This window comes from Oryctolagus cuniculus, chromosome 9 (assembly GCF_964237555.1).
Source record: "Oryctolagus cuniculus chromosome 9, mOryCun1.1, whole genome shotgun sequence".
NCBI classification, from domain to species: domain Eukaryota; kingdom Metazoa; phylum Chordata; class Mammalia; order Lagomorpha; family Leporidae; genus Oryctolagus; species Oryctolagus cuniculus.
Window position 1 is genome coordinate 93599050 of NC_091440.1, and position 13558 is coordinate 93612607.

Genomic DNA, 13558 nt, shown 5'->3' on the forward strand with positions numbered 1-13558 from the left:
CCTTTGCACCTTGATAACCCTTTAAATGATCATCTCTCGGCACTGGAAATTCCATAGAAAAAAAGTGATACAGTTTTAAAATCTGAAAATGTTTAGTTGTATTCTCCAATTTGCTTATTATTTTTTTTCTTATTTTAACTGCATAGATAGCATTTTCCAATTTATTTATACAAGTTCAGTAAATATTAAGTGATTAACCCTTAGTCATGAATGTTTTCATTTAAATTTTATTGATGAACCTAGAAACACAAAAGGTTAAATAAAACATTCATAATTTAATATGCACAAATATTTTCCTGGGACTTTTACCTTGGATAACATACTGGCAAAGTTTTCTCTAACTCCAAAAATGTAGCAATAATTTCTTATATCTTCCTATGCATAAAATCCATATGGAATTTCTTTTAATAAGAGACAGAGGCCTTAACTTTAAAAAAGTTTAATAGTTTCACTGCCTCAATATCTTTTATTAGAGCCTGCATTGTGGCACAGCTGGTTAAGCCAATGCCTGCAACCCAACTGCTCCACTTCCAATCCAGTTCCTGCCAGTGCACCCAGGAAAGCAGCAGAAAATTACCCAAGTCCTCAGGCCCCTGCCGCCCACATGGGAGATACAGAAGAAGCTCCTGTCTCCTAGATATGGCCAGGCTCTACCCTGGTCGTTGTGACCATCTGGGGAGTGAACCAACGGATGGCATAGCTCTTGCTTTCTGTCTCCCTTGATTTGTAATTCTGCCTTTCAAATAAATAATCTTCAGAAGAACATTTTTTATTAAGTATGATACATTTCCCCATTAATTTGTTGGCATTGATGATACATTGAATTTCTACATGCAGTTTGTCAATACGTCTATTATTTCAAGTGAATGTTAAGATCAGCCAGTAGCTATAAATATCTCTGAGATTCGACTGGACTATTGCCCAATGTATAGATATTTTTGGAAGGATTTACAATATTTTTTGATTCCAATTTTCTCCTATGTGCCTTTGTGTGATTTTTTAATGATAGTATGCATGCTTTTCAGTCTAGCCATAAGGTTTCTATTAAATGTATCCCTCATTGCCAGGAGATATTTGATCTGATCCTTCAATATTTTCTAAGTGTTTATCCCAAATAAACTTATTATATACTGTACATGTACTATTTAATTTATAAACAGGACCATTCTAATTTGTTTTAACAGATTCTAACAGTTTTTGTTAGTCCAAATAGATTAAAATAATTACCAATTTGTTCCTACCTTTTCTTTCTGGTTTTACTACAAGTTTTTTTTTTTTTGGGGGGGGGGGGGAGGCGGGGTTGGCATTGTGGTGTAATTTAAACTGCTGTTTGTGATGCTGGCTTCCCACATTAGAATGCCAGTTCAAGCCCCCAACTTGCCTGCTTCCAATTCTGCTTTCCTGCTAGTGGACAAGGTAAGGCAGCAGAGGATGGCCCAAGTAGTTGGCTATATGGGAGTTTCCATATGGCTGACCAGGATGGAGTACCTGGCTCCTGGCTTCAACTTAACCCTAACTGATGCTACCATTTGGGGAGTAAATCAACTGATAGAAGATCTCTCTGTGTCTCTCCCTCTCTCTCTCTGTCAGATAAAATAATCTTTAGAGAAAAGAATGTTAAGTACCAAAATCTAATGTTTTATAATTTAATGAAACTCTGACATTTTAGATATTGTGAATTTAAATAAGTATATCCTTCTATTCCTTGCTTTTTAAAAGTATTTTGATCAGATTTAATACTACATTTTATTGAATGTCTTCCTGATGTATCTCTGGAGATTTTGGTAGATTCTGAAAACTTATTCTAGAATCTATTATCAACCTTGAACTTTTAGTAGTAGAATCCTCCATGTTTTAGTTGGTCATAGCCTCAAAACAGACTCTTACAAAGTTTTTGTTGAAATTAGGCCCTACAGCTAGTTTCAGGCCTACAGGATGTTAGCAATATTGGCTTATTTCCTTAAAGGCACTTCCTCTCTATACACTTTCTATAGAATGTCTACAGAGGTTCTTTCAGGGATGTTGGCAATATAACAAGTGCAATGCCATCTTGGGCCAAGAGATGGGGCTAACAGTTGGGTTCAGTAAAATACACCTACTGTAGTGAAGCAGAGTAATGTTTCTGTTCTTCCTTTAGATTGTTATGTATGGGAAGTAACCTGTATAAATACTGAAAGGCACTCCATAAGTCCATAGAGACTTTCTCTGCATTTCTCACTTATTATTGAGCCCTCGCCGCAGTTTACTTTAATGTGCAGATTTCTACCAGCAACTTCTAGTCATCCTAGGCTTTTTCTATAATATGTAACAGAATTCTTAACAACTTCTACCTGTTATCCAATTCCAAATTCACTTCCCTTTTTTAGGTACTTATTACTCCAGCACCCCACTTCCTAGTATCAAAATCGGTAATAATTTTCCAGAGCCCCATCACAAATTACCAAAAGACGGGTGGTTTTAAACAATAAGAATTTATTCTCTCTCACTTTGGAGCCTAGAAGTCTGAAATCCAGATATCAGCAGGTTCAAGCTCTCCCTGCAGGGAGAATCCCTCCTCGCCTCTGCTAGCTTTCTGAGAATTGCCTGCAGTCTTTGGCATTCTTTAGCTTGTAGCTGCACCATTCAGATCTCTCCCTCCATCTTCACACAGAGCTAATAAGTCTATTCAAGGCTGGAGTCCCTAAGAAACACTTCTACCTTGGATCCAGAAATTCCATTCTGGGACATTTACCTAAAAAGACTTAAAATATATCCCCACACAAAGATTTTCCTAATAACTTTCATAGAAGCTGTATTCCTAATAATCAAAATTCAGTAGTGGGAAAATGGATAGGGAAATTGTGGTACATTCTTACAGTGAAATAATACTTAGTAACTCAAGAAAGAAACTATTGTAAGCTTCAATAAAATGGATGCATCTCATAAACATCAAACTTAAGGCAGACACAATAGAATATGTATTTGTATGATGTGATTTATATCAAGTTCTAGAGCAGGCAAAAACTCATCTGTGGTCTTAGAAATCATAACAGTGGTTGCCACTGGGGAAAACTTGGGAGGCCCCCAGCACACTTGATAAGGGATAGAAATGTTTAGAATCTTGTTTTGAATGATGCTTACATGCACAGGCAACTGTTAAATCTCATTGAAATCAGCATTTATAATTTATGTATCTTATTGTGTAGGAAACTAAGAAAGAACATTTCTATTAGGAACACCTTCCCAAGAGTTCTGAATCATTGATATTGAAGAAAATCTGTAAGAAGAACATACAAGGGACTTTAAAATGTTTGTGGAAAATGGAACTAAAAGGCAAATTTATTTTGTTCAAAAAATGTGAAATCTATGAATAGTTTTTTGGTAATAAGTATTTCTCATGAACTTCTTGAAGATCCCTTGTATATATAAACTTCAAAAATGTTCTGCACTAGCATGTGCTTAACAGAGAGATAGCCTAGCAATTAAGACACCATTTAAGATGCCTGTATCTTTTATCCAAGTACCTAGATTCTATACCCAGTTCCAGCCCCTGATTCTAGCTTTCTGCCAATGAAGAATCTGGGAGGCAGCAGGTGGTGCACCCAGTACCAGGTCTCTGCCTCTTGTATAGCAGACCTGGATTCTATGCTTTGGCCCACACTTTTGAGGGCATTTGGGGTGAACCAAGAGATGGCATCGCTTTCCCCTACTTCTCTGTTTATATCTTTCTCCCTTGCTCTCCCTTTCTCTCCCTTTCTCTCTCTCCCCCCTCTCTTTCCTTCTTTCCCTCTCTCTCCCTCTTTGTCTCTCTCCCCCTAAAATAAATTTTTAAAATGAATTTATGTTTTCACTGCGTTTTTGTGAACTTTATGTTTCTTCACATTTATGTGAATCTTAAATCACTTGTCTAAGCCAATTTAATTTTCAGTTATTATAAATAAGAAAAACTGGAGATGTTTAAGCATGATAATTTACAAAGCCTTCTTAGAAGCCTCTTTGTGTGTGGAAGAATTCACCTTTAATTTCTCTAATGCAACCCTCTCTGGATATTTCAGCATCAAAGCTCCTTTCCTTCCTCGCCACCTGTTTCGTCCCTGGACAGTAAGCCAGACAAACCTCCAGGCTTCTAAGTGTCCCCTCAAGTGACAAGCAACTGGTCCTTTTTTCCACTGCAGACAAATGATAAGCCACAGAGATTTCTCAGAGTTCCAGCCTATGCTTACCTCACAGCTGATGACCAGCAATTACGTGGGCCAGCAAGTGGAAGATGCTCTTGTTATAAATCTGTTCTGCAAATCAGTCCATAAATGTTTTCTTTTTTCTTTTTTACAGGCATCACTTGCATTTCAAGTAAGAACAAACTGAAAACTTATTTCATATAGTTTAGATAACAGGGGCAAAAGCTTGAACATATATTTTCTTGAAAAAATATACAAATGGCCACTAAGCAAATATAAAACTGCATAATGAATTTATTTTAGGTACACTAGTTTACCTATTTTTTGCTATTTAAAATATTTTTTAAAAACTTTTATTTACTTTTAAAATATTTCTTTATTTATTTGTAAGGCAGCGTTACAGAAAGGCAGAGCCGAGAGAGAGAGTAAGAGGTCTTCTACCCGCTGGTTCACTCCCCAAATGGCCACAACAGCCAGAGCTGGGCTGAAATGAAGCCAACAGCCAGGAGCTTCTTCCAGGTCTCTCACATGGGTGCAGGGGCCCAAGCCATCTTCCACTGCTTTCTCAGGCCATAGCAGAGAGCTGTATCGGAAGTGGGGCAACCAGGACTCGAACCAGTGCCCCTATGAGATGCCGGCACTGCAGGCAGCAGCTTTATGTGCTACAACACAGAGCCAGTCCCTATTTTTAAATATTTTAGCTTAAATAGTTATAGAAATTTAAATACAAATGATACCAACTTAATTTCTCTCTTTTTATTATAAAAAGTGAAATGTTATCTATTTGTCATGCCAAGTGAAATTGATTCTGTAGCATCAGATTTGTGCTGAACCACATTGTTTGGTATTAATTCAGCTATTTTTCTTACACAGATGGATATTTCCAATTGTACAATGTTAACTCTTGCATCATATTCAGGTATAGTGCACATGTCATTGTTGTTATTGTTGCCTAGAAGAGTTAATTATCTGTATCTATTTCTGAAGCCAAAAAGACTCAATGACAACTGGTATGGATAACTCAATGCAAAGAATGAAGCCATGTAGATAACATTTATTTCATTATTAAACAGAATGACTGACCTCACAGACAGACATGAAGCGGTATGTGGAATATACTGACCTTGACCCAGCCTGAGCTATGTCTACCCCAGCTCAAAAACTGTTTTCTTTGGAAAGGCTTTGAAAGACTGTGATTATTTCAATGTCATCCATTAGTTCAAAACTTGGAATATTCTATATGTGAAATCAGTGAATACTGGGCCTCACTGTGCCATTTTTGATCCCTCATTGAGAAACATAATGACATGATTGGATGTTGCTTCCACAGAGCCTAAAAGTCAACAAATGTGCGGGAAGGACCGGGTCCTTCTGCTTGTGGGGAGCAGGATATTTATACAGAAATGCATTCCAAACGGTGTTTTCACCTCTTTTTCAAAATGTTGATTTCAGCTTTCATGAGAAAAAACTTACCAAAATAAAAATAAAGGTTATTTTGCTTTGCTACAAAGACTTTAGCTCTCTCTGGTTACCTTCAGTGTCCTTCCAACTCTGTTTTAACAATAGGAAAATGGAAGGAAAACACCTGAGCTGGAGAGTAAAGGATGTTTTCTACAGTTTATCTCTTCTTTAAGCTCGTCTATGAGTAGATGTCTTGTGGAGGTGGTGGTGGAGGTGGCATGTGGGTGAGAGGCAGGGAGTGTGTTTCTGGAAGCTCCATCTCCATGAGCAACAGTAATAGAACATAAAGAAACAAATACCTTTTAATTACGTCTTTCATTATAGATAAAATGCTGTGGATCCATCAGAAAAAATAGGATGGATTCATTCCAAAGTGCAGTGTAGGCCATAAAACTGCCCAGCTTCTGAGGCTTTTTAACCGGTTTCCAATGGCCCAGGTGCACTGGATAATAGAAGTGTAGATTTCAGTATATCTAAAATCACTTTCTGCATTAGTGTTTCAAAAATCATCTTTTCTTTCTAAAGGTTTCTTTGAAAGTAACAAGTAAACTGCTGTCATATTTATGTGTATGAAGTGAGAATGCTGGAGAACCACTATAAACGTTTTTCTATAGAGAATGATTTTTATTTATAATATCCTTTGTTTACATTGTACATGTGCATTCAAAAACTCATTTGGCCTGTTTTCCAGAAATAATACTAAAAGTCAATAAAAGTAACCAGTTAGGGTACATATTTCAATGGAAGGCTTGTTTAGAAAATTCAGAAGTACTTTGAAAACTATCAGAACCATTATATTACACATCATCTAATTTGTTATCTACTCAGAAATTCCATAGAAATCTATGCATGTCTTCCATGCACGCACTTCAAATGTATCAGCTCAATTTTATTTCACAGAGACAAGCACACTAGTTCTTCTAGATTGCTAGAGTGAGTTAACGATCTCTATCTTGAAGTTGACAAGGACAGTCCTGAGAACTTCCGAACTGATGACAGAATTGCTGAGGCTGCCCATTGATTCACTAATATGTTTAAATACCAGATGGCCCCAATTCCTTTTGAGGCCAGTGCAATGCTCATTTTCTTTTATTTTTTTCAATAAATCATAAAAATAACTAAAGCCTTGGTTATGATTTTCCCCCCATGAATTTTATGGTGGAAGGGAATCTTATGGTCCCATTACAGCATACAGTTAGAAGACTGGCAGATGAAAGGAAAGAAAACATCAGGGGCAGAGCTGTGGTGCAGTGGGTTAAGCCTCTGCCTGCAGTGCCGGCATCCCATATGATCACCGGTTCGAGTCCCGGCTGCACCACTTCTGATCCAGCTCTCTGCGATTGCCTTGGAAAGCAGTAGAAGATGGCCCAAGTCCTTGGGCCCCTGCACCTGCAAACGAAACGTAGAAGAAGCTCCTGGTTCCTGGCTTCAGAGCAGCGCAGCTCCAACGGTTGCAGCCATCTGGGGAGTGACAGCAGATGGAAGACTGACCTCTCTCTCTCTCTCTCTCTCTCTCTCTCTCTCTCGCCTCTGCTTCTCTGTGTTACTCTGATTTTCAAATAAATAAATAGATCTTTAAAAAGAGAGAGGGAGAGAGAACATGATAAGCAGCACCTGCACTGACACAGGTTAGGGAGATGATGAGCAGGGAGCTGCTGTCCCAGAGTGGGGCTGTTTCTTTCCAATATTTTCTAAGCTATAATAACTTCTGCCTCCTGAAGACAGGGAAGACCTGAGTCATGTCTCCCATCTCTAACACAATTTACTAACAACTTATTTCATTGTGTTCTGATATACAGTAGTGATTCGTCCTCTCCTTCAAATGGAGAAGAGCTCTCGGTAACAACACACTCTTCGTCTTAACACTTGTTGGATCAGCCTCATCCCCAGCAAGCCTCAAGGCAGAGGGAGAGGTAGATGGTATTTGAACACAGAGTTCTTGTTTTTAGGCACAATAGGCAGGTTATGGTAGACTCCTGTCAAATCAAATATCTGTTTTCTCTCTGCCTAACAGATACTTTTCCTTGTTTGCCTTTTTTCTTTCTTTCTTTTTTTAATTGTTCCTTTTTTTTACTTAGTGTTTCAGAGAGACTTCAAGGCCCTCCCTCTCTTCCTAGGAAACCCTTGAACTAACAAGGAGTAAGCTTTTCAATCAACACTTTCACATAAAAGTCCATGAGGCACCCGGGTGAAGGATCCTATTACCTAGAGCTTTGCTGACAGACTCGCTACCTTTTCTCCGGTGAGGGTAGCAAGGTGGATTTCCCCTCACCCTGGATCAATAGGAATAAAACCATGGTTATTTCTCTCTTCCTTTGTTCCTACAGTATTTTTCCTAATACCTGCCCCTCATGCGTCTTCATAGGAAATAGGAGGGCTGCCCAGGTTAATCTCCCCTGGCAGTTAAACTCATTCTTGATGGCTTCTGGGAGGACAGCACAAACAAGTGCAGAGCCCACAAGCTTTCTTTCCAGAGCTTGGGCAGGCCCCGATTGTTGTAGTGACAGAATACCACGTCCAACTGCTCCTGCTTCTTACAGCAAGCCCCGCTTCCTTTGCTTAGAAAAAATAAGCAAAAGGAATGGGTTTTCTTCTTCTTTTTGTAAAATAATGTGTTTGCCCAACACCCCAGTATTTTTAAATTCTTTTTAAAGGGTTTTATTTATTTTAGAGGTAAAGTTACAGACAGAGAGAGGGAGAGACAGAGGGAAAGGTCTTCCATCCGCTGGTTCACTCCCCAAATGGCCACAATGGCAGGAGCATCTTCTGGGTCTCCCACATGGGTGCAGGGACCCAAGCACTTGAGCCATCTTCCACTGCTTTCCCAGGCCATAGCAGAGAGCTGAATTGGAAGAGGCGCATCCAGGACACAGAACCAGCACCATATGGAATGCCAACGCCACAGGTGGAGGCTTACCCTACTATGCCACAGCACAGGCTCCAAGAATTAGTGTATTTTCATAAACTGATTTTACAGTAGAAACATTAAATATTGAGACTATTATCTTTCAGATAAAAAATTCCCCCCCTCACACACACATATACACACATAAGCAAATGTCATCTCAACTGGAGATTTTGCATTTTGTAAATAATTTTTTTCAGAAATTAAAATACAATATAGAATATAAAAGCTGAGAGTGGTATCTTTGTGCTTTGGGCATCCACTGGCTGTATCAACATATGCTTCGCACTTCCCAAACCAGACATGTTAGAATTTAAATACCCGGGTCTGCCAACACTACACATGTTTCCTCAGAGAACTTTCCAAAACAGAAATCCAATTTTACAAATATTTAATGAAAACCATTATGGTTAATTTTAAGGTCCCAGATGTTAGATTCAATTAATGAAATGACACAGGACCATCAACAACATTGTTCCTCTTTCACTTTCCTTACTGTGAGGTATCCTGTGATGTACAGTACAGTCAAGGTGTGGATTTAAACATGTATTTATTCCATCAATGTACAACATAATACTCCTACACTGGATAGAGCACTATACACTGTCATATGCAATCAACAAGTTAATTGATTTTGATTTTGGGACACTAATCCTAAAATTACTTCTACAGGAATTCAGAATTCGGTATTAAATTGCACCATCATTATGTTTATTTCTCCAGTATGTGACTGGCATGATCTCTGTGCATCTTGTTATGCTTGTATACGTCTAATTACATGCATTTACATATATAAATATTCAGATAAACAAATTCTTCTGAATGGGAATGCAGTTGTTTGGCTTTTACCCTCACCCTTTCTTGGGACCTTCGGGTGTCAGCTGGAAAGCCAATTCCCGGATCTCATTAGCAAGGTCGGTGGGACATGGATTTATCTGACATTTTTCAGCATCCCCTCCTTTCCACGCTGTCTACACATCCACTGTCTACACTGCTTTCCTGGGGCCACTGAAGAGTTCTCTCCACATGGAATGAAGTCCCTGTTTTGCTGGTCAAATGCCCCTAGAACAGCTTAGCTTGGATCCAAGCTTCTCTCCCAGAAAGCCAAGAGGGATCTATGTTAGGTGGCTGCAGTACGCTTGCATACACTATTCCCCACAGTTGATTTCTCAGACAACAGTGTGCCCAATTGACTACTTGATACAGAAATCACAAAATGTTTCCCCTTAGGTACTGTTATTCTAGAACATGGCAGTATGCTATGAAACCAAAGCTAATGACAATGTACTCAGATTAGGTGACGTAGGAGGTGCAGTGGAGACTCCCCCATTGTAAGTGTTCACCGCAGTAGAGAGGACGCACAAGATTGGCATGTCATGTCCGGGAGACCGCAGACAGCTGCAGCTGGTTCTGATGCTTTTGCCTCACAGGTGCATCTTTCAGAAAGCAAATAGTTGTCATTTAAGTTTTCTCAGAGGTATCTTTTCTGGAGTACCTTTGCCTGCCAGTAAAACAATTGAAAACTGAACTTCTCCTAACTGGAATTATCGATTTAATTGTGGTTTGCCTAAAAAGTGTAGAAATTGCTTCCCAGCAAAATTGATCCAATCTAAGTTCTGATCTAGTGCCTTCCTACAGGTTCAGCATCTCTGCAGAACAGCTGCAAGAACCTTAGAATGTTCACTCCATTGTCCCCAGCCCTTGTCACCTTGGGGACCAGGAAGCCTCCACAGTCAGTTCTCTGATTTAACCACCTGGTTCTAGTACAGCTAGTTTCTCCGTTCAGAAATAGTCCAGGAAAAACACAGAATCTTCCTGGACAAGCAGGAATCTGCAGAAAGATGAGCAAGGAAGAAGCAAGACATCCTTAAGGAGCACCCATCCCCTCAGAGGGGCCTCCCATTTCCCCCATGGTCTCTTGTTCCAGGTGTTTCCAGGCCTCCCAGTGGCCCTATCCCACCATGAACTCAGGATCCTGACCAAATCTTCTCCTTTGAAAAATCCAAAAAGGTTCTGCCTTCCTGGAGAGGCTCCAGGAAGAGAGGGCGCTTCCTCGCTGTCTTAGTCCAGACACCAGAAACACACACACGGTTCACAAGTTGGTTGCACATGAGTTGCTAAGATGAAGAAGGCACACCCTAGGGAATTGTCAGAAAGGCTTTATGGGGTCGGAGCTGTAGCGTAGTGGGTAAAGCCGCCGTCTGCCATGCTGGCATCCCATATGGGCACTGGTTCGAGTCCCGGCTGCTTCACTTCCGATCCAGCTCTCTGCTATGGCCTGGGTGAGCAGTAGAAGATGGCCCAAGTGCTTGAGCTCCTGCACCCGTGTGGGAGACTTAGAATAAGCTCCTAGCTCCTGGCTTCAGTTCAGCTCAGCTCCAGCCATTACCGTCATTTGAGGAGTGAACCAGCAGATGGAAGACCCCTCGCTCTCTCTGGCTCTTTCTGTCTCTCTGTAACTCCGCCATTCAAGTAATAAATCTTAAAAAAAAATTCACCCCAGTTGTCTCTTCTAGCATTTTTATAAACAAGTTTGTATTTTCCTCATTTTGTGGCTTTGTTTGTATTTTTCTCAATGCAGAGATGATCACCTTGATGTGAGTGATAGCTTTAAATATTTTCAGGTCTCTAGCAATAGTCTCGAAGTGCATGTGTGGTAAGCAAATGTAGACCTATTGTCTAACTAGGAAAGAAGGGTTAGGCAGTGTGTAGGCTGCACTGAGAAAGCACAGTTCCTCGCAACAAGAAGGGGCTGGTTTTGTATCCCTTTATATGGACACAACTTTTTAAAGTCAATTTATTTTATTTTATTTTTTTGACAGGCAGAGTGGACAGTGAGAGATAGACAGAGAGAACGGTCTTCCTTTGCCATTGCTTCACCCTCCAACGGCCGCCACGGCCGGCGCGCTGCGGCTGGCGCATCGCGCTGATCCGATGTCAGGAGCCAGGTGCTTCTCCTGGTTTCCCATGGGGTGCAGGGCCCAAGCACTTGGGCCATCCTCTACTGCACTCCCGGGCCATAGCAGAGAGCTGGCCTGGAAGAGGGGCAACTGGGACAGAATCCGGCGCCCCGACCGGGACTAGAACCCGGTGTGCCGACGCCGCTAGGCGGAGGATTAGCCTGTTGAGCCACGGTGCTGGCCTTAAATCAATTTAGAACAGACTTAAAGTGTCTCTGAAAAGAACAAATTCAACACCATAGTCATGATAGACCCAAATTTATGTTTCCAGGATCATCCAATTTTTTTGACAGGATCGTCATGACCTCAGCAGAAATGGTATGATTGCAGGAAGCTAAGGGTCACTTTTTCGAAGACTCAAGGTTGATGTTCTTAATTGGAGAGAAGTTTAGGTATCAGACAGCCATGTAAAAATGAATGGAATCTGCTATCTGGTTGGAAGGGTACCTGTTTAGGAAAGGGAAGCATCATATCTAGGAAACAGTTAATATGAACAGTATCAGTGGGCTGGGAAAAATTTTTTACAGGGGTCTTGTAATTTATTATATGAAAAAGACTTTTAGGAAGCAAAAGTAATGGCAAGAAAATAAAGATAATGTTAGTGAACTTCTAAAGGTGGCTAAACTATAATAATAGGTAAGATCAGCCATAGAGCAAAGGGACAGGGAAGTGTGGGCAAACCAGAAATTAATCATTTTTCCATTATCTTAGGTGGAAAGGGTCTGCTTCTGCAGAGAGTCCAGAAGATTCTGTCATTGTCTTTGTTTAATGCTGCAATAACAAATATCTGAGGTAGGGGACTGCCCAATGAAAAGAGGCAGGTTAAAGCCACACTTCCAGAGGTTCAAGGACATGGTACATCTTCTGCCTGGCTTTGGTGAGGGTCACATAGAGGATGACATCATGATGGTGAGATTCCCTCTAAAAGTGGGCAGCACTGTATGCAGAGGAGAGATATGAGGGAGGCCAGGTTCAATCACAACAACCTACCCTGTAGCCCTCTAATTTAGTCCCATGAGAGTTAGAATTCTCTTGAGAAAGCACTAATCCATTCATAAAGGTGGTCTCCCAACCACTTCTAATTACCTCCCAGTAGGCCCCAACTCTTGAAGGCTTCACCACCTCTCTCCACTGTCACACTGTGCAGCAAACTTCCAATACGTGAACCCATGGGGGGCAAACCACAAACAAACCACAGAAGATGTCAAAGAATCCTCCGTTTAGGATTTTTCAAAATAATGATATGTAATTATCAGGAAGAAGGGACATAAGTCTTTTAAATAAATATAATCCAGGCATCCACACTTCAAATTTGACTCATATGTCAGGTACCTACAGTACCTTGCAAAGTCTTTTCTGTTGATGTTTACAGGCTATCTTTCTCTGAAACTTTCACAGACTTGCCAGGATTACATCAGCTATAGTTCATTTTCCACTGCTGTAGAAAAGAATCGGAGACTGGGTATATTGGAAAAAAAAGAGATGTTGCTTAATTCACAATTTCGGAGGCTCCCAAGCATGGCACTGGCATCTCTGCTCAGCTCCAATGCAGGCCCCATTGGCTGCGTCATCTGGTGCATGGGTTCCTGCAGTGTTCCTGCAGTGCAGCCTATGTGTGAGGCAGAGATCACATGAAGAGACAGGAAGTCAAGAGTTACAATGAGACAGGCTTGCTCCTTTAAGCAACTCACTCTCATAAGATTTAACTCACTCCTTGAGATCAGCATTAATTCCTTCCAAGGGCAGAGTCCCAGTGACATAACCACCTTCCACTAGGTACCCTTCCTTAGACATTCCACCACCTCCCAACTCACCACAAGTCAAGCTTTCAACAGGTGAAGCTTTGGGAGATACTCAAACCACATCCAAACCACACCCATGACTTTGGAAACATCAGCCTCACTGCTTCTTAAAATTAGTGCCCTCATGTTAGGACATTCGTCTGTGCACTTGCGACTAAATATGGTGAAATTTCTTGTCTAAACTCTGCTTTTGTTATAGACATCCTCTTAGAAACCACAAAACAGTTCCAGGTTTTTTAATTTATTGCATATTTTATAGAGGTTTTGAGACAG